The sequence below is a fragment of the Bactrocera tryoni genome, unplaced genomic scaffold (assembly GCF_016617805.1).
Source record: "Bactrocera tryoni isolate S06 unplaced genomic scaffold, CSIRO_BtryS06_freeze2 scaffold_25, whole genome shotgun sequence".
In the NCBI taxonomy this organism is placed as follows: domain Eukaryota; kingdom Metazoa; phylum Arthropoda; class Insecta; order Diptera; family Tephritidae; genus Bactrocera; species Bactrocera tryoni.
The window spans coordinates 4,721,151-4,742,523 of NW_024395977.1; the positions used below are offsets into that span (position 1 = coordinate 4,721,151).

A 21,373-nucleotide genomic window follows, 5' to 3' on the forward strand; every position below is an offset into this window, starting at 1 on the left:
ACTAATTGAATGTAAAAGCAATACATTGAAAATTATTTCTAGAAAAAATTATACATTTAACTCAAACTTCAATGTGTGTGCGTGGAAATATGAATTCACATACACTCACACTGGACATAACCTCAATTGTGCAAATAAAGAAAACACTCACCGATATCAAATTAAAATTGTGAAAATTAAGTAACGCTTGGCAGTTGAACTATATATATAAAAATGAAGCAATTAAAATACAATTAAAAAAGAAACACATGGTTAACACTCACCAAAAGTATGTTTGTTCAAAATGAGAGCAAGATATAAAAGAACTCAAAGCACATAAGAAAACTGTCAACTGAATTCCAATGACAGCAAATTAATATTCTGTACGCAATGAGAGCACGATGTAAAATTGATAAATCGTATTGAAAATACTTGATTTTGGTACAGTGTATTTACTCACAAAAATGTCAAACTCAGGAACGGCTGCACCGATTCCAAAACAAACTTCACACAAACCACCTCCTTATAGATAGGAACGAACTCTAAAATTTTTGTGTCAATCGATTCGGCGGTTCTTGAGTTATAAGATTACCAAGGAAATGTAACTTCTTTTTATATATATAGATTATATATATTTTAATTAACTTATTGTACTGTTATAATAAAATAATCTTATTAAAATAAAATGTCAAAGTCTCTAACTCTACCAGCTGTCTTACTTAAACACATTTTCACACCTACTTCGCGAGGAGGTACGAAAGTTTCTCTATTGAACCAGTGAACTTAAAACGAGGTTCGACAGCAAACATTTGTTAGAATTGTAGTAAGGAATTCTCATACTCACATACTCAAACAGAGAATATGAAGAGAAATAAATATATGTGACCTGGTCTACGGAAAGGGGGCTTAGGTGTCAAAAAAGGGAGAACAATTAATGAGATAACGAGAAACTGACCATTATTTTTAACAGCTTTTCCCAGAAAACTAGTTTTCGCACGTTAGCTCCCTTTTCGTAGACCAGGTCACATATGTATTTTCGGCATATGATGCCATAGCATCATTGGGCAGAGAATATTGAAGAAAAATAAGTTCTTTGATATTCCATTTTCACCAGCGAGAAATGTGTACAAAACACACCTCTCACACAGAGAACATCAAGACATTTTTTTTGTTCTCTGCAGATATAAAGAGATCCCCAACTCTCCTGTCACTGGAAATGTGAAAACCGTTCACCTACCAAACTTTGACAGTTGACTTGATTGGGTAGGTTTTGATGTTTTGCAATTGGAATGACTGGAACGGCCAGATTGAAATTACACCAAAACAAGTAAGGAAGGGCTAAATTCGGGTGTCACCGGACATTTTATACGCTCGCATGATAAAGTGATAATCGAGCTTTCATTATCCGTCATTTACATATTTTTTTATTTTGCTGTAAAATTAATTAGATTAGTAGATCCTGAGATATGGTTTTTGGTCCATAAGTGGGCGACGCCACGCCCATTTTCAATTTAAAACAAGTAAGGAAGGGCTAAGTTCGGGTGTCACCGAAAATTTTATAATCTCGCATGATAAAGTGATAATCGAGATTTCATTATCCGTCATTTACATATTTTTCAAATACCGTATTTGTGTAAAGTTTTATTCCGCTATCATCATTGGTTCCTAATGTATGTATTATACAGAGAAGGCATCAGATGGAATTCAAAATAGCGTTATATTGGAAGAAGGAGTGGTTGTTAACCGATTTCACCCATATTTCGTACATGTCATCAGGGTGTTAAGAAAATATTATATACCGAATTTCAATGAAATCGGTAGAATAGTTCCTGAGATATGGTGTTTGGTCCATAAGTGGGCGATGCCACGCCCATTTTTAATTTTTAAACAAGTAAGGAAGGGCTAAGTTCGGGTGTCACCGAACATTTTATACTCCCGCTTGATAAAGTGATAATCGAGATTTCATTATCCGTCATTTACATATTTTTCAAATACCGTATTTGGGTAAAGTTTTCTACCGCTGTCATCATTGGTTCCTAATGTATATATGTATATTATAGAGAGAAGGCATCAGATGGAATTCAAAATAGCGTTATATTGGAAGAAGTCGTGGTTGGAAACCGATTTCACTCATATTTCGTACATGTCATCAGGGTGTTAAGAAAATATTATATACCAAATTTCATCGAAATCGGTGGAGTAGTTCCTGAGATATGGTTTTTGGTCCATAAGTAATAAGTCCAATTTTTAAAAAAAGCCTGGGTGCAGCTTCCTTCTGCCATTTCTTCCGTAAAATTTGTTGTTTCCGACGTTTTTTGTTATTCGGTTAACGCACTTTTAGTGATTTTCAACACAACCTTTGTATGGGAGGTGGGCGCGGTTATTATCCGATTTCTTCCATTTTTGAACTGTATATGGAAATGCCTGAAGGAAACGACTCAATAGAGTTTGGTTGACATATCTATAGTAGTTTCCGAGATATGTACAAAAAACTTAGTAGGGGGCGGGGCCACGCCCAGTTTTCCAAAAAAATTACGTCCAAATATGCCCCTCCCTAATGCGATCCTTTGTGCCAAATTTCATTTTGGCTTAGTTATGACACTTTATAGGTTTTTGGTTTTCGCCATTTTGTTGGGCGTGGCAGTAAGCCGATTTTGCCCATCTTCGAACTTAACCTTCTTATGGAGCCAAGAAATACGTGTACCAAGTTTCATCATGATATCTCAATTTTTATTCAAGTTACAGCTTGCACGGACGGACGGACGGACAGACAGACATCCGGATTTCAACTCTACTCGTCACCTTGATCACTTTGGTATATATAACCCTATATCTGACTCTTTTAGTTTTAGGACTTACAAACAACCGTTATGTGAACAAAACTATAATACTCTCCTTAGCAGCTTTGTTGCGAGAGTATAAAAAAAGCCTGGGTGCAGCTTCCTTTTGCCATTTCTTCCGTAAAATTTAGTGTTTCTGACGTTTTTTGTTAGTCGGTTAACGCACTTTTAGTGATTTTCAACATAACCTTTGTATGGGAGGTGGGCGTGGTTATTATCCGATTTCTTCCATTTTTGAACTGTATATGGAAATGCTCCATAGAGTTTAGTTGACATAGCTATAATAGTTTCCGAGATATGTACAAAAAACTTAGTAGGGGGCGGTGCCAAGCCCACTTTTCCAAAAAAACTACGTCGAAATATACCCCTCCCTAATGCGATCCTTTGTGCCAAATTTCACTTTAATATCTTTATTTATGGCTTAATTAGACACTTTATAGGTTTCCGGTTTTCGCCATTTTGTGGGCGTGGCAGTGGGTGGATTTTGCTCATCTTCGAACTTAACCTTCTTATGGAGCCAAGAAGTACGTGTACCAAATTTCATAATGATATCTAAATTTTTACTCAAGTTACAGCTTGCACGGACGGACGGACGGACAGACGGACAGACAGACATCCGGGTTCCAACTCTACTCATCACCCTGATCACTTTGGTATATATAACCCTATATCTGACTCTTTTAGTTATAGGGCTTACAAACAACCGTTATGTGAACAAAACTATACATAATACTCTCCTTAGCAACGAGTAGAGTTGAAATCCGGATGTCTTTCTGTCCGTCCGTCCGTGCAATCTGTAACTTGAGTAAAAATTGAGATATCATGATGAAACTTGGTACACGTATTTCTTGGTTCCATAAGAAGGTTAAGTTCGAAGATGGGCAAAATCGGCTTACTGCCACGCCCACAAAATGGCGAAAACCGAAAACCTATAAAGTGTCATAACAAAGCCAAAATGAAATTTGGCACAAAGGATCGCATTAGGGAGGGGCATATTTGGACGTAATTTTTTTGGAAAAGTGGGCGTGGCCCCGCCCCTACTAAGTTTTTTGTACATATCTCGGAAACTACTATAGCTATGTCAACCAAGCTCTATAGAGTCGTTTCCTTCAGGCATATACAGTTCAAAAATGGAAGAAATCGGATAATAACCGCGCCCACCTCCAATACAAAGGTTATGTTGAAAATCACTAAAAGTGCGTTAACCGACTAACAAAAAACGTCAGAAACACTAAATTTTACGGAAGAAATGGCAGAAGGAAGCTGCACCCAGGCTTTTTTTAAAAATTGAAAATGGGCTTGGCGTCGCTCACTTATGGACCAAAAACCATATTTCAGGAACTACTCAACCGATTTCAATGAAATTCGGGATATACTATTTTCTTAACACCCTGATGACATGTAGGAAATATGGGTGAAATCGGTTCCCAACCACGCCTTCTTCCAATATAACGCTATTTTGAATTCCATCTGATGCCTTATTTATATAATATACACTAGCGTTACCCGGCGCGCTTCTCTACGCAAAAAATTGATTGCTTAAAAGATGATTTCTTAACACAATAATGAAAAAGAAAAGCAATGTTCAATTTAATACAATTGTATACACAACATTTTTGTTTTATTTTGTGGTGCATAAATAAACAAATTTTTCGTGGCTCCAACTCTCGAATGCAACGTACAGTTGACCGTGAGAAAAGCAAGCTTCCTCTAAATTAACTCCACACACCTGGAGCGTTTGCCCTTGAGCTTTGTTGACGGTCATAGCAAAAGATAGCCGAACAGGAAATTGAAGACGTTTAAATTCGAATGGCATGTCCGTTGGTATTAATGGGATGCGCGGTATTAGTACAATTTCACCTTTGCTTTGCCAGTGAGAATTGTTGCTTGAATTAAATTTGGCATCAATTTCTTCACTGAAAGTCTCGTCCCATTACAAAGTTTCGGTGCATTAAGATTTCGAAGAAGTATAATCGATGAACCAACTTTCAAATTCAAATTATGCGGTGGCATGCCTGGTGGTTCCAAAGAATTTAAAAATTCAACCGGATAATTGACTGCGTCTTCATCATTCATAGCAGTATCAAAGGATTTATACGTTTCCGAATTACCTGACAATTTTTCCTGGATGTGGAAATTGATTTCATTGACATTGACATTTTTTGCTGCTAAAATTGCACGTTCTCATAACTAATCATGGTTATTATAATTTTGAGCAATATTTGGAAAAACGCGATCAATGAGTTCTTCTTTTGATGATACAATTATTGAAAAATTATTCGGTAACGTGATAAACCCATTTTGATCACTTGCCATTTACATATTGTGGAGTATACGTTTGCATGAACGCACGCAATTCATTACGATCGAATTGCAGTTCGCGTTGCAATTCTCGTTCAAATAAATCATGCATTGGACGATTTGGTGGAGTCAATCCTAATTGCCCTAATGCCTTATTTGCAATCGTAAGGCACAAATCTTCGATCATTATCAAGGCTTCATTATACATTTCCAATGTCAGCAGCAATGCAGGATCATTGGAACGATGTCGAAGTCGAATCAAAATGTCTTCAGCCATGAAATCTTTGTATTTATTCCACAATTCCAGTGGATTTGATGGAAAACATGTTGATATTATGATCACAAATAACATACGAGTTTGAATTGGTGGAGAAACAATTGATGCATCACGAAGCGTAGCATCCCAATGCGTATCATCTTCCAGCAAATGCAAGTGTTGACATGCTTCACGGTATGTTGCGCACAATTGACCAGTAACAGTTCGTAAATGTTGGAATGATTGAGGTCCATGTACGTTCACCAACAAAATTCGCAAGTAAAAACATTCAACATTAGCTGGACTAACTGTAAAATGCGTCCCAAAGCATCTGTTCGAAAAATACCTGGATAACCATCAACAGGTGTGCCTTGTTTGCGATGTTGAAATTTTTTTGTTGATGCATTCCATGTGAAATAGTGAGACACTTCCGAATATAGCAAAGTCCTGGAAAATTCATCAGTTTCACATAACTGGAAATAAGCTGTCAGTGTAGTTACTGGTGGCTCTACTACTCTTTGTTCGGCTTTTGCAGCAGTGTAGTAAACACGTTGGTCGTTTTCAAGATGAACTGCCAAATGTACAACAACCGGATGTCTGTCATGAATTGGAAACGATAAAATACGCCATACAGCTTCATTCGTACTAATATAGCGCCCCATTTGGTACTGCAAAATTTCGTCATGATTATTCTCAGGAGCCACTCCAAAAACAGCCATATTGCTGCCCTTATTCACATACTTGCAAATATATTTGATTGATTTTACAGAATTGCAATATTCTACATTGTTGTGAGCGTTGAACATTTTTGACAGCATCGGTGAGTACGGAACTATCCACCGGTTATCGATTTCAACATCTTGATTTTTAATTTTAATTACAGTTGATTTACCGTTGTCTTCAGTTGATCGTCGACGATACTGTGATACTGATATCCATCATCTCCTGTAATTGTTTCAGCAATCAATTGCTTTGGAAAACGTTTCGAACATTTACCATCAATCATACAAAGTAGATTTCGATTAATATCACCACAGAGACCGTGAATCATATTTTTCGTGACAACTTCGAATAATCCTGGCGATGGTTTGATCTGGAATTTCGGCCGATATGACGGTATCAATCATATCATGGGTTATTTTGTTTACGCACCAAATCAAAATATGTGCCTGAGGTAAGCCTCTTTTTGCCACTCTATGGTATACATAAAGCACCGCACTTCTCCAAATACACGGAGTTTGACAATCAGATCCATTAATTTTTTCAATTTTTGTTGGAATACACGGGCAGTTATGTCATGCCGATCTTTTGGCACCTGACCATCAAGTAAACAATCAGACACATCGACCCACTTCGGGTTGCACGTAAATGTTATGAATAGATCCGGTCGTCCATAATTTCGTACATGTTCATGCATATGACGTGGGCTACCAACATATGATTATGGTAAAATTGTTAAACGGCCGATATCATTCACATTTACATCATTGATTATTGCGTCACGCAAATATATGTATTCCTCTGATCTTAATCGGGCTTGATTGTAACGGATGAAATTTAATCGCTCACTTTCAATTTTGGCGTACATATCGATGATATATTGATGCGAAAGTTGATTGCATCGCAAAATAAAATTTGTTTCTGAGGGCGAATCATCAATCGGTACGAATAAAAATTCATCGCACTGACTTTTTCTGTTGATTCTTGACCTGTATTGCAAAATTAATTAGCGAATGAAAATGATTTATAAATCATATTTAGCACATTCGCGTAAATTGCGGGAATTCCCGTCATTCATGTTTCCTTCAATAAAACAATTGCGGGAATTCCGCGCTATTTGAATAGCTATTGATAGGCTTTTCTACCGTCAAAAATGGTTCACTTCTTATCACTTCACATTTTTAGTGTTGGTAAAGTCGTGAACTACCATCCCTAACAGGCCAACCGCAATTCAAACAAATTTAATTTAGGGAATCCCCATTCAAGGTTAACGTGCCAGTCATTTGGGGTTTGTTGAGGGAAGTTTCAATAAAACGAAATGCGGGAAATCCCGACAAAAGTGCATAGGAAATTCATGTGGTAATGGCGGGAATTCCTAATTTGTTCAGACTATTTAAAAAAATTAACCTGTAGAAAAAAGCGGGAATTCCCGCTCTTCAATTTTGTATGGAAAAATTAAGTGATTATCTGGCAGCCACCCGCTAAATTCAAATGAACGCGAACGTGTTAAACAAAATAAAATGTATATGTACCAGTTGTTGGATTTATCATTGGTATGTTGATGTGATAGCCATCGCCCCCTCTCCAAAACAAAATGGGGTATTGCAATGCATCATAACAGCGATGGAGTTCTGAAATACGTTGTAAATTCTCATTTCTACAATACAAAACAATGTCTCGTGACTGAAACTGTTCGCCAACCACAACAATGGCTACTTCATCAATCGTTGGTGCATTGAATCGTCTGGTGTGCTCCCCAATTGGTGTTTTATCGGCTTTTATTATGATTTTGTGGCCATCGGAGGGCATCCGTTCGAGTGCCACTTTAAACAATTTCACCAAATCATTGTGTTGATGAAAAAATGTTTGCAATTCATTCACGATTGATCTTCTCGTATTCGTCGAAATTGCACAGCGCTTATTTAATTCACGATTCTCACCATCAATGAAATATATTTGCAAAAATTTATGATCATCATCTGGGAATGGTAGCAAAGACCCAGCCTTATGGTATAATTGACCTTGAATCGGTAACGGTCGAGAAATATATATAGATGATAACGGATCTTAATTTCTAAAAACATCGAACACAGGGACGGCACATAAATTAAAAATGATATTGCTAATTCCACACGAAGAAATCACCTTAAACGTCGGCATAAATCCATCTTTTATGATATTTGTAGCTCCAAAAGATGTCATTTGAAAGCATGAATTGTATTTTTGAATATTTAAGAGGAAATGCTTTGACGTTGGCGAATTACCAAAACCAATGAATGCAAAGGTTCTGGCGGAAGTTCTAGCACCGGTAATTTGACTTTCCCACCAGCACAACACATGCCAGGCGTTTCGTTTATGAATTTAAATGCTTTGCAATGTATATGTACATTCTATATTCATCTGGCCAATGTAGGCATACATGCTGTAATCAATGGTGGCATCGTAATTGAAAGCCGCGTGTTCCATTTGACGTATATCATAAACGGACGTACGCCCACGACGGTTTCTTGGTGCTTCACTCTTATCCAAGTGAGTTCTCCGTCTGTGTCGTTGTGTTTCCATTTCATTTCGTCGAACACGATCTTCTTCACTTTGTGATCATCGATTTAACGCTGTAGCATTTGATTGACGTGAACGTCTGCCAATGTTTGGTCGTCTTGAACGTGGCATTCTTTCAGTACAGTGTATGACTAATTGAATGTAAAAGCAATACATTGAAAATTATTTCTAGAAAAAATTATACATTTAATTCAAACTTCAATGTGTGTGCGTGGAAATATGAATTCACATACACTCACACTGGACATAACCTCAATTGTGCAAATAAAGAAAACACTCACCGATATCAAATTAAAATTGTGAAAATTAAGTAACGCTTGGCAATTGAACTATATATATAAAAATGAAGCAATTAAAATACAATTAAAAAAGAAACACATGGTTAACACTCACCAAAAGTATGTTTGTTCAAAATGAGAGCAAGATATAAAAGAACTCAAAGCACATAAGAAAACTGTCAACTGAATTCCAATGACAGCAAATTAATATTCTGTACGCAATGAGAGCACGATGTAAAATTGATAAATCGTATTGAAAATACTTGATTTTGGTACAGTGTATTTACTCACAAAAAATGTCAAATTCAGGAACGGCTGCACCGATTCCAAACAAACTTCACACAAACCACCTCCTTATAGAGAGGAACGAACTCTAAAATTTTTGTGTCAATCGATTCCGCGGTTCTTGAGTTATAAGATTACCAAGGAAATGTAACTTCTTTTTATATATATAGATTAGGAAATTAAAATACAATTCAATACTCAAAGTACACAAATTGATGTAATCTTAATTTATTTTACAGCAAAATAAAAAAATATGTTAATGACGGATAATGAAATCTCGATTATCACTTTATCATGCGAGAGTATAAAATGTTCGTTGACTCCCGAACTTAGCCCTTCCTTACTTGTTTTTTTTTTAATGGAATGACGTTGACATTTAAATTGAATTACGTTAACATTCGTTACGCGCGTTTTTTAAAATATGCAAAATGAAATGTATATTTTTCAAACTTTCTGAGAGATTTTTTTAATCTTTTTTTCCATAAGAACCTTGTACAGAGTATTAGAAAACTACAAAAAAAAATCAGCCAAATCGGTTTAGCCATTCACGCGTGATGCCGTGACAACGCATGCGTTGTCCTGCCTGAAATTATGTGTTTTGAAATGAAAAAAAAGTTGAATTTACGTTGTGTTAAAAATCATTTATTTTCGATTTTTCTAAATTTTTTTCGATATAACGCAGTTTGATAAGCAACATTTTATGGTTTCTATTCCGGTGCGTAAATGTACAGAGAAGATGGTTTTCCAACTCGAGAAAACGCCACGCATAATTGGCGCGCACCCATGCAATCGTAGTTACGATAATTTGGCCAATTTGGCATAAACATTCGTGATGAGTTCATATTTCGTTGAAGTCAATTGACAAAAGGGAGGTGGAATTGATATCAAACCACTGGATCCGAAATTTGCCTATTTCCAATTCTTAACGAATACGATGTAAAATGTCTTCGGCAATGTACTCTTGTTCGTGTTACATAATTGACGCGGATTTGAAGGCTGATATGTCGAAATGACCATCGCGAAAAGTGTGCGCAATGACTCAAATCAAACTGAACGACGTACATTTATTAATAGCAATTGAAGGTATTAGCAATCGTCGTTTTTCGGGTGGATTTTGTAAATTCGTCCTAAGGAATTAGTAGAGAACACACCTGGATGTCAATCTGCTGGTTGGCCTTGCTTTCTGTGTAACTATTTCTTCGTCGATGCATTCCATGTACAATATCAAGGCATTTCCGAATAGAGCAATGTGTTCGCAAACGAATCACTGATGCAAGTTGAGAAAAAACTCGTCAATGTCAATGTCAATGTTGTTGGAAGTGTTTCCGCTGGCTGTACTGTATTCTCTGGGTTGAAAAACACTCTTTAGCCATTCTCCAAATGAACTGCGAGACGCACAACAGTCGAAAAACGTTCTTGAATTGCAAAAGTAAATACCCTACAAAGCGCTTTATTGCAACTCACGTATCGACCGTATCGTTCAAGACCAATAACCGCCATATTGGTTCCTTTGGTGACGTACTTACAAACGTATTTTATAGATTACACCAAACTGCAATACTAAACATTGATATGAGTTTTGAATGTGATTTAGACAACAGTGGATAATATAGTACGGTCCATATGTTGTCAACTTCGAAATTCACTACTCTAAGTTGTATGGTCGTCTGATGAGCTATGACGATAGAGTGGATATCCATCATTTCCAGTTTGCGATTCCGAAAGAAAAGCAAGTGGATAGTGTTTCGTGCATTTATTGTTAGACATACAAACCGAATTGGGATTGTGGTGTCCGCAAGGTCCATGAACCATATTGGTTTTCATCACTTCGTTTAATACTGGATCTTTCTCTGCATCAGGAATTTCCGCAGAAATGATTTCATCAATTTGATCTGGTGGAACCACTATCCACCGTCCCATACCATACGTTGATGGCAAAAAGAACGCCGACCGATATTAGCGCGATGTCTTCGTTGCTTCGTAACAAATTTCAATCTGTAATTGATCACTTCGTTTGAAACACACATAAAGTTTTCACTGAATAATTTTTAATAATTTTTCTTTTAAATAGCCGGAATAAAAAAGCAAGCGACCGAAATTGAGCGATTCAAATATTTACAAATCAAAATATTGTAAAACAAAACAAAAACGAATTGTATGAAAAGTCACTTTTTGGAGCGTTACTAACAAACAAAAAATTATTTTTACTTACATATGTACATATGTATGTATGTATATACAAAATAAAACGTTTGTATGGAAAAAAAGAAAAGGGCTGCTTTTAGGGGTTTTCAGGCAACTTTCGTAATTTTTTCTTACATAAGAACCTTCTCCTAATAATAACAAATACAACAAAAAAAATCAGCCAAATCGGTTCAGCCATTCATGCGTGATGCCGTGACAACGAAAACGGTTTCATTTTTATATATAAGAAGATTATGTTCATTTTTAATTTTTTTTTGATAAAATATACTGTATATAATAATAATAATAATTTTATTTTGCGACATGAAGTTACAAAAAATGCATGTTTTTTTTGCTTTTTGCACAGTGAAATATAAGTAATAATTTGAACAAGTAAATTTGAATAACTAAATTTTAAGAATTAATTAAAAAACAAGAAAAAACGTTAACTTCGGTTGCACCGAAGCTAAATACCGTTCACAGGTACATTTCTGTTAGTAACTATGTGTTCAATTTGTATGGAAGCTATATGTTATAGTAATCCGTTCTAAACAAGTTTTTTAGAGATTACATTGTTGCCTTAGAAAATAACATATATCAAATTTCGTGAATATATCTTGTCAAATGTGAAAGTGGTCCATACAAGAACTTGATTCCGATCGTTCAGTTTGTATGGCAGCTATATGCTATAGTTAACCGATCTGAACAATTTCTGCGGAGATTACATTGTTGCCTCAGAAAATAATATATGCCAAATTTCGTGAATATATCTTGTCAAATGTGAAAGTTTTCCATACAAGCGTTTGATTCCGATCGTTCAGTTTGTATGGCAGCTATATGTTATAGTTGTGCGATATCGGCCGTTCCGACAAACGAGCAGCTTCTTGAAGAGAAAATGACGTTTGCAAAATTTCAAAACGATATCTGAAAAACTGAGAGACTAGTTCGTATATATACAGACAGACGGACATGGGTAAATCGACTCAGCTCGACATACTGATCGTTTATATATATACTTTATAGGGTCCCCGACGATTCCTTCTGGGTGTTACAAACTTCGTGACAAACTTAATATACCCTGTTCAGGTTATAACTAAAAAAAACTAAAAATCACTCATCACAATGTAAACATTTAGAAATGTTCACCGAATGCTGGTCACATACGGGCTTATCGCACTCAACGCAGGATTTCCGTGTCTTTCGGCGTTCGCGAATAGGCTGCTCGTTACAAATGTAACAAGATCCAACAACAGCCCTTCTCCTAGTGGCGTCTCGACGTTGGTCATTCCTGGGTACCACCTCTACTATTGGCCTTTCAAAGAAACTTTTGACTGCGATTTTGGTAGAGTGGTTTCGCATTATTTGCTGATTCGTGGCTCGCTCTTCGATCATCGGCATTGCTAATTCTTCTGACAAATGTCGAAGGAAAGTCTTCGTCTGTTTGTTTTCTTGTGAAGCATGCTGTTATTCTCATAGTACGAGTAGATGACATAAGCAGCTACACCTGCAATGTCGAGGATGTTGAAAAAGAAAGCCAGCGGCCATCTACACGTTCGCTGTTGGGTGGAGTACCTCGAACACATTTGATCCCTGGTGTCAACGCCAGCTTTTGTTTGATTATGAAAAAAATCATTTCTGGTTTCTTGTGAGCTGCATGAGAATTTTCAAAATCATAGTGCATCGTACTAAGAAGTATTACAGCTTTGTTTTTCTTTGGAACGTACGAGCAGATAGTAGTTTTTTCATGAAATCCAAAATAGTTGACAGTACTTTAGGATGCCAAGTCTTTTCACTTTTATTTCTCAAACTGCACTGTCCTAGCAGCTTTTTCACCGAAGACGGTTACATATACTCATTCTAACGTACATTCATTTTCTCTGCTTACATGCTATGTATTTACTTACATATCTTTCAAATGGACACATGAACTTGTGAAACATGAATATACAATGTGTCAACACAATGACAACCAAGAATGTATTTAAATGAATACAAATAAACTTTAAAAGAGAATCAACAATAACTGATAACGAATCTTTAGTTAACGGGACATATCTACATTAACCCTTCAATGGTTTACTCTTTGTATTTAAATTAACCCGTCAATGGTTTACTCCTTTATATATAAGTACAATTAGAATAACTTAAAGTTAGGATGTATTATGATACACATAGTACTTATTACTACAATTCGGCCGTCCTGACCATGAGATCTCCTGATCTCAAGCGCATTTATGTCTTAGTGTATAAGCCAAACCAAGGTCGTATATTTCCAACAGCCCAAACTCCCTTATAAGGAATTCTGGACTGTTGAAAACCTTCAACATCCTCCAATACATATCTGTCGTTACGGCCCCTTAAATTTTGGCAATAACTTTCTAGACACTCCCGCCGTTGAGTAAAAATTTTTTATCATAACGTAATCACCTGGATTGTACTTGTGCGCTGCCCGTCGTTTTTTATTGACATAGTCCTCGTTATAGGACTGTAACCGCTTTTCGTTTTCTTTGGCTTGTGACCGTATTTCGTTGTGACTTTGTTGTATTTAATTTTCCTTATCATTTATTAAATTTTCTCCTAGCGGATCTACACCCTTTCCTCGTTGCTTACTACCAAATTAATCTTTAATTGTTCTATGAATGCTATTATTTAGCGCATATTCAACAGTTTCAATCACATTATCCCAATAAATTCCTTTTTCTGTGTCACACAGCTTGGCTATCATCGGACCTAGGCTCCGGTTCACTCTTTCTACCTGTCCATTAGCCTGTGGAGAACCAGTAGCTATCTTTATATGTTGAACGTTTTCCTCTTCTAAAAAGTTTGTAAACTCGTTTGACGTGAAACAACTACCACTGTCAGAAATTACTACTTTTGGTCTACTATACGCTCGAAAGTAATCTTTCAAAGTGTAAACACAATGGCTACGACAGACTGCAAACTACATCTGTCAAATATTAAAATACACACGTTCTTATGGGCAGTGTTATTTTGACAGCTGCACGACTACACAACTGCAGGCCGACAGTTGTCGTTCTCGCTAACTTCAATATCCTCCTATTTTTGCCAACGACAGTACGACGACAGTAGAGTTGACAGTTGAATGGAAGATAGAAAGAGGAGGTAGAGTGGTGATGCCACTAATATGTAAAATGTAAAATTATTCACAGCTCTAACAAACTTGATGTTATTTTATAAATAAAAGCATAAAATAGCTATATTATAGCTTTATTATATCATTTGTAATAACAATTGATAATTTAAAGCAAAAATATTGATCTATTTACTTATTTTTTGCATAAAAAATTTCACTTTGAACAAAATATTAAAATTTCATTGAAGTGAAAGGTATTAGTATGACCACAACGAAATTGTGTACATACAAAATGGACAACTGCGTTGTTTTGTGTACATGCCGGCCATTGTGTTGTTGTTGCTTCTCAAAATGTACATGTAGTAAGATGAACAACGACGTTTTCAGTTCACTGTCGTGCCGCTGCAGTCTGTCGTAGCCATTGTGTTTACACTTTGAGTGAAGTAATCACTTCTTTTGCATTAGTTGTTTTTGTAGTATATAAGCGAGTAAATTCTGTACAGGCGTCCATTACTACAAAAATGTGCTTCTTTAGCCTTGAACTATCTACAGGACCGTAATGATCTACATGTATAATTTCAAACGGATTCTCATTTTTGGGAATATTATGCAAGAAACCCTCTTCTTTCCCATGTTTCGACGAAAAAACTATACATTTTAAGCAATTTTGTATGTGGCTAGCTGCTTTTTCTCTCATCTTAGCAAACCCATAATTTTTTGAAATAAGATCCACTGTTTTATGAACACCTGTGTGACCCATTTCATCGTGATACTTAAATAGTACATGCCTTTCCATTGCTTCAGGAACACAAAAAAGGATCCTTCCATTATTTACTTTTCGATATATAACCCCATTCCTCATCTCGTATAAATTATGTTCACATTTTTGCAAAATGCCTCGCAGTTCCTTTAATTTCTCATCTTTTGCCTGACATATGATTAAATTTTCTTCAAAAGTGTTGGACTCCACCAGTAAAATATCATTACTGCGACTTAAAGCGTCAACATGTTGCATGCGTGTACCTGATCTGTGCTCTAAACTGTAATCATAATTTTGAAGCTCTATTGCCCACCTCGCTATTCTAGGATTCAATTCTTTTTTATTTAGTGTCATAGTTAATGAATTACAATCAGTAATTATTTTAAATTTTAACCCTTGAAGGTAAACCCTAAATCGCTTGGGTGCATAGATAATGGATAACGTTTCTAGTTCAAAGCCATGATATTTCGCTTCCGTCTCACGTGTTCTTTTAGAAAATAAAATATGGGATGCATTTTCCCGTACACTTTCTTTTGCATCAGAATTGAACCAAATCCTACTGCACTTGCATCACAATGTAGTTCTGTTTCATCCAAGGGATCATAAATCGCTAATATCGGTGCTTCCAATAACTTTTGTTTGAGCTCTTCAAAACTTTGTAGCTCTTTAGCTCCAAACTGAAATTTGTTGTCCTTACGAGTTAAATCATACAACGGCTTAGCAATAATCGAAAAATTCTTTACAAATCGTCTGAAATAGGAACACAAAGCCAAAAAACTTTGTACAGAATGAACTTTAGTTGGAATTGGAAAATTTCTAATCGCCTCTAAACCCTTTTCATCCGCTTTAACCCCTAGCTGTGAAATGGTGTACCCTAAATATTTTACTTCTTGCAGCAAAAATTCACACTTATCAATTCGTAACTCCAACTTGTTCTCGACCAATCTTTTGTACTAATACTACTAATATTCCTAAATGTTCTTCCGCAGTTTATGTAGCTATCATTATGTCATCTAAATATTTTATCACTTTATTTTCTTTCACCATATCTAGAAAAATCTTATTTACAAAACGTTGAAATGTAGATGGTGCATTTTTTAACCCAAATGGCATTCGAAAAAATTCGAATTGCCCTAAAGGTGTTATGAACGAAGTATGTATATTTAATTGAATTTTCTTTCATAAATACATGGAAAAATCCGTTCTTTAGATCGAGTTTTGTGAACAACTTTTTATTTGCTACTCTATATAACAGGTCATCTATCAAGGGAATAGGGTAATTGTCCTTTGCTGTGACCTTATTAAGTGACCGATAGTCAACACACATTCTAATGTGGCCTGTCTTTTTACGCACTAGTACAATTGGTGACACATATTCTGACTCACTCGGCCTAATTATTTTCTTTTCCAAAAACTCATCCAACAATTTTTGTAATTCTTTTTTTTCCGAATAGGACAAACGTCTTGGAGGACAGTTGAAAGTTTTTACATTGTCAACGGCCAACTTCATCTCACTTTTAATTTTAGGTTCACCCGCGCGCTTTGGTTTTATATAATACTTACTTAAAATTTCATTAAATTTTTCGATATCGTTATAGTTATATTCGAGCCAATTTTGACATTTAATTCTTCATTAACAACGTTAGCCATCAATAAAAGTTGTTTCTCAAAATTTTCTTCTTTGCAATTTTTGGTCACTTGAATTGAATCTTTAATTACCATTTTACAGTTTTCTTTCACATTGCCTTTGTCGTTTACATATGTATATATTCTTTAAATATATATCTTCGTTATCGTGACTATCTTTTTTACATTTATACTTTAGTTCGGTTTTAAGGTCCTGCCGACTTTTCGTCATACCTACATCACAACAATTTTTTTTCAGCTCTGAATAACTTAAAATTACAAATTCTCAAAAAATCTCTTCCCAATACAGCCTCATAATACATAGTGCAATCATCAACTACTACAAAATTTAATTCAAATAATTCATTATTTATTTTAATACAACACAAAAACTTTCCATAAGTTACAATTCTCGTATTATTTAAACCAAAATAAAAAGAATTCACATTTGATAAAAACTCCAATTTGAAATTTTCTGCAACGCAAGATTTTTTTATGAAGCTGATTGGGATACCCGAGTCGATCAGACATTCTAGTGAAAATGAAATATTTGTATAATCTTTTATAACAAAATGAAATAATCTTACATATTCATTAACTGCGTGGACAGTTTTCTTCTCTGGACATGTTGCAATTTGATGATTTCGACTGCCACACCCATAACACGTACCCATCTCTCGCTTTGGTTTACGGCATTCTGCTGCTAGGTGTCCGAGACTGCTGCAGTTGTAACATCTTCTTTCTTGAATCTGCGACTGAGCCGGCGCAATCGGTTTTGGCCCAGTTTCAATTTTGGAAAATGCTTGGAGTGATTGTGCCTTTGTTGTGTAGCACTGCATATACGCTTGGTTGCGTAGCCAATAATCAGGTATGCCGTCGATTATGTATTCGACCAACTCCTCTTCTCCCAGCTATAGTTGTTTTGCCAATACCACCTTATCGTTGAAATATTCAATAAACCGCTCGCCCGAGTTATGTTGCTCAAACTTTCTTCCGTTCAAATAAAACACTTTAAACACCTTATTTCTTCGAAGGTTACACCAATAATGATTTTTATTTTTCAAACCAATTCCACACGAAGTCAAGCAAGTAAAATAAATTTGATGAGTCAGTAAAATTAAAACAATAATAATTGCACAAAAGTTGATAACAGGAAGTAAGTATTAATTACAATTTTTGCAAGTAAGTATTAATTACAACTTTTGCAATGTTTTAAATAATAAAACAAATTTAATGACATGTTCTTACTATTCTATTGGTGTCTTATGAAGTCAAGCAAGTAAAATAAATTTGATGAGTCAGTAAAAATTAAAACAACATTAATTGCACAAAAGTTGATAACAGGAAGTAGATATTAATTACAGTTGTTGCAATGCCTCAAATAATAAAATAAATTTAATGATATGTTCTTATTATTCTATTCTGGGTTTTGGTGGGGGTTGATGTGACGATATAACTCCTCCCCCCTTAGAGTAGAGCGATGGCCACAACGAAGTTGGTGGAGACAGAGCGGCTTCAGTGGGCTTAGGATAATACCGAATTCTGGGGTTTTTCCATAACAGAGTTACACAAGTGATAGTTAAGGTGATGAGTATCAATGTTGTTATCGTTATTATGTTTCTCCTTTGAATTGCATCCTTTTTTAATCTCGTAATATCATTTTTGTTGATGAAACTGTAATCTTTGATCTTCTCTAGGCTTAAAGTCTCTGTTATTGTTGTTATTTGCACTTTCTCTAGATTTGGTGGTGCTACGAAGATTGTGTCCCAATGGACTGAAGGGTTGTCTTTATATGTTGTTCCCGCTATCGTGACGGAACAATTCGTGTAGTGGAGAAGGGAGGCTCCTTCAATTGTGAAGTTTTGCCCACAATCAGAGGTTATCGGTAGTCCCTTTACGTTGATAACTATTATATAATTATCTTCCGGTTGGAATATATTCGATGTGGGCCCCACATCGTTCACAGGACATATTGGTGTTTTATTACTCTAGATTCTAGCGATACAAATTGAATTATTGGTGATTTCGAAGTCATTTGACCTCTTGCAGTAATACACGTTCTCAATTTTTGGGCAAATCTCTGTTAAGTATTGGAGCTCGTGGTTATTGTAACCTCCGTATGGTTTTGTTATACTCTCGCAACAAAGTTGCTAAGGAGACTATTATAGTTTTGTTCACATAACGGTTGTTTGTAAGTCCTAAAACTAAAAGAGTCAGATATAGGGTTATATATACCAAAGTGATTAAAAATTGAGATATCATAATGAAACTTAGTACACGTATTCCTTGGCTCCATAAGAAGGTTAAGTTCGAAGATGGGCAAAATCGGCCCACTGCCGCGCCCACAAAATGGCGGAAACCGAAAACCTATAAAGTGTCATAACTAAGCCATAAATAAAGATATTAAAGTGAAATTTGGCACAAAGGATCGCATTAGGGAGGGGCATATTTGGACGTAATTTTTTTGGAAAAGTGGGCGTGGCCCCGCCCCCTACTAAGTTTTTTGTATATATCTCGGAAACTACTATAGTTATGTCAACCAAACTCTACAGAGTCGTTTTCTTAAGGCATATCCATAAATAGTTCAAAAATGGAAGAAATCGGATAATAACCACGCCCACCACCCATACAAAGGTTATGTTGAAAATCCCTAAAAGTGCGTTAACCGACTAACAAAATACGTCAGAAACATTAAATTTTACGGAAGAAATGGCAGAAGGAAGCTGCACCCATGCTTTTTTTAAAAATTGAAAATGGGCGTGACATTGCCCACTTATGGACCAAAAACCATATCTCAGGAACTACTTTACCGATTTCAATGAAATTCGGTATATAATATTTTCTTAACACCCTGATAACATGTACGAAATATGGGTGAAATCGGTTCACAACCACGCCTCATGCCAATGATGATAGCGGAATAAAACTTTACACAAGTACGGTATTTGAGCTGAGGTATCCCTTATGGAAAAATTGTCGTGCTCGGACTATAACTTTTCAAGGTCCCTTATATCGAACAAGAAGAATTCAGTGCCTAACCTAACCTAACCTAATTTTTCACCGAAAATATCAGTAAATCTCTCAGATGTTTTCATGTAACTCAGAGGGCATCATTTTTATATTCTCGCAATAAAGTTGCTAATAACGGTATCTCGATTATCACTTTATCATGCGAGAGTATAAAATGTTCGGTGACACCCGAACTTAGCCCTTCCTTACTTGTTTTAATTACTTTCGTATTATTCATAGGAAGAGGAATGAGATGAAACAGCGAATTCGTACTTTTAGCCAAATTTGGAAGTTTTATATTAAAAATTAGATTGCTATTATTATAATATGCTTGGAGTTCCAGAAGTTCGTAAAGGTGTCCGTCCGAAACTACGTCAATATTCTGGGACTTAAATTCATGTCTTATTTCATCCAATTCATCTGGATAAAGAATAAGCTTTGATACTATACCAAGTTTTGCGAGCATTACAGCTTCTAATGTGTCAGAGATATGGTTCAATAATAAATCTATATTATAATCAAGCTGATTCATGTATTGGATTTCTAATAGCGCATTGTCTTCTTTTAGAATATGATTAGTTTTTTTTGTTGAGAGTTTTTCTAAAAATTTTGTAATGCTTTCCTGATTGTTATTCATATGCTCTGTCAAATTTTTAAATTGTATATTCAAACTTTTTTTATTTTCCTCTATTATTTTTGAATTTAATGTTGTGTCCTGGAGTTCTTGTATTTGTTTATTTATAGTCATAGCATCATTTGCGTCCATGTTCCCAGTTACATATTTTATTACAGAGCCCAAGCCGTTGAATAGTCCTCGTTTTGTACGTTTATATAGATTTAATGTCTGTAGTTTGTTTTCGAGTCCCTTAAGTTTCAGCTTACAAATTTTAGCAGCATCTTTTAGAAGGCTATTTTATTCAAATTTGTCTACGATAGTAATTAATTTTGAAGTTTGCGAATTATAATTGTCCAAGTCTATTATATGAATGAAATTGAAATAACTTTCAATCGTTCTCGCGTGTCCAATCTTCAGGGCTATCATATTCTGATCTTTGTCAAAATTTTGTATTTCCAAGACTTGTCCATAAGCAAAGGCTATTCTAAAGGTAAATAATTGTTTATTATTTTCGTGGTATCAGTTTAATTTTTGATTTGTGTAGTTTTTTGTCTTTAGTAGTTTGTAAAGTCGTGCAGTTATTTTGTTTCTCATACATTATTTTCTATATGTATCCTCTTCTTTGTTCCTACGCTCTGGAGGTTTCCTAGATTTATTAAGTCGACTAATATTTTTTAATTTAGCTTTCATAACTTTTTCTTTAATTATGGGGTATAGTTTTTCTTTAAATTCATTTAATTTAACTAAAAATTCGTGTTTGCTGTCGTATTTTATGTCTCTTGAGAAGTTATACGGTCTTCCAAAGAATAACTCATATGGTGTAAATTTTGTAGATGACTGGATTGTATTATTGTAAGTTATGAACG

At 35.4% G+C, this 21,373-nt stretch overlaps 1 long non-coding RNA gene across 1 annotated transcript; it reads right to left on the reverse strand.

Moving 5' to 3' along the window:
- Positions 1-17,230: 17,230 nt before the first annotated feature.
- On the reverse strand, positions 17,231-17,997 carry LOC120780653. The gene is made up of 2 exons (XR_005705944.1): positions 17,470-17,997; positions 17,231-17,414 (listed from the first exon to the last, which is right to left on the reverse strand). It is a non-coding gene; the product is annotated as an uncharacterized LOC120780653 (long non-coding RNA).
- Positions 17,998-21,373: the final 3,376 nt, after the last annotated feature.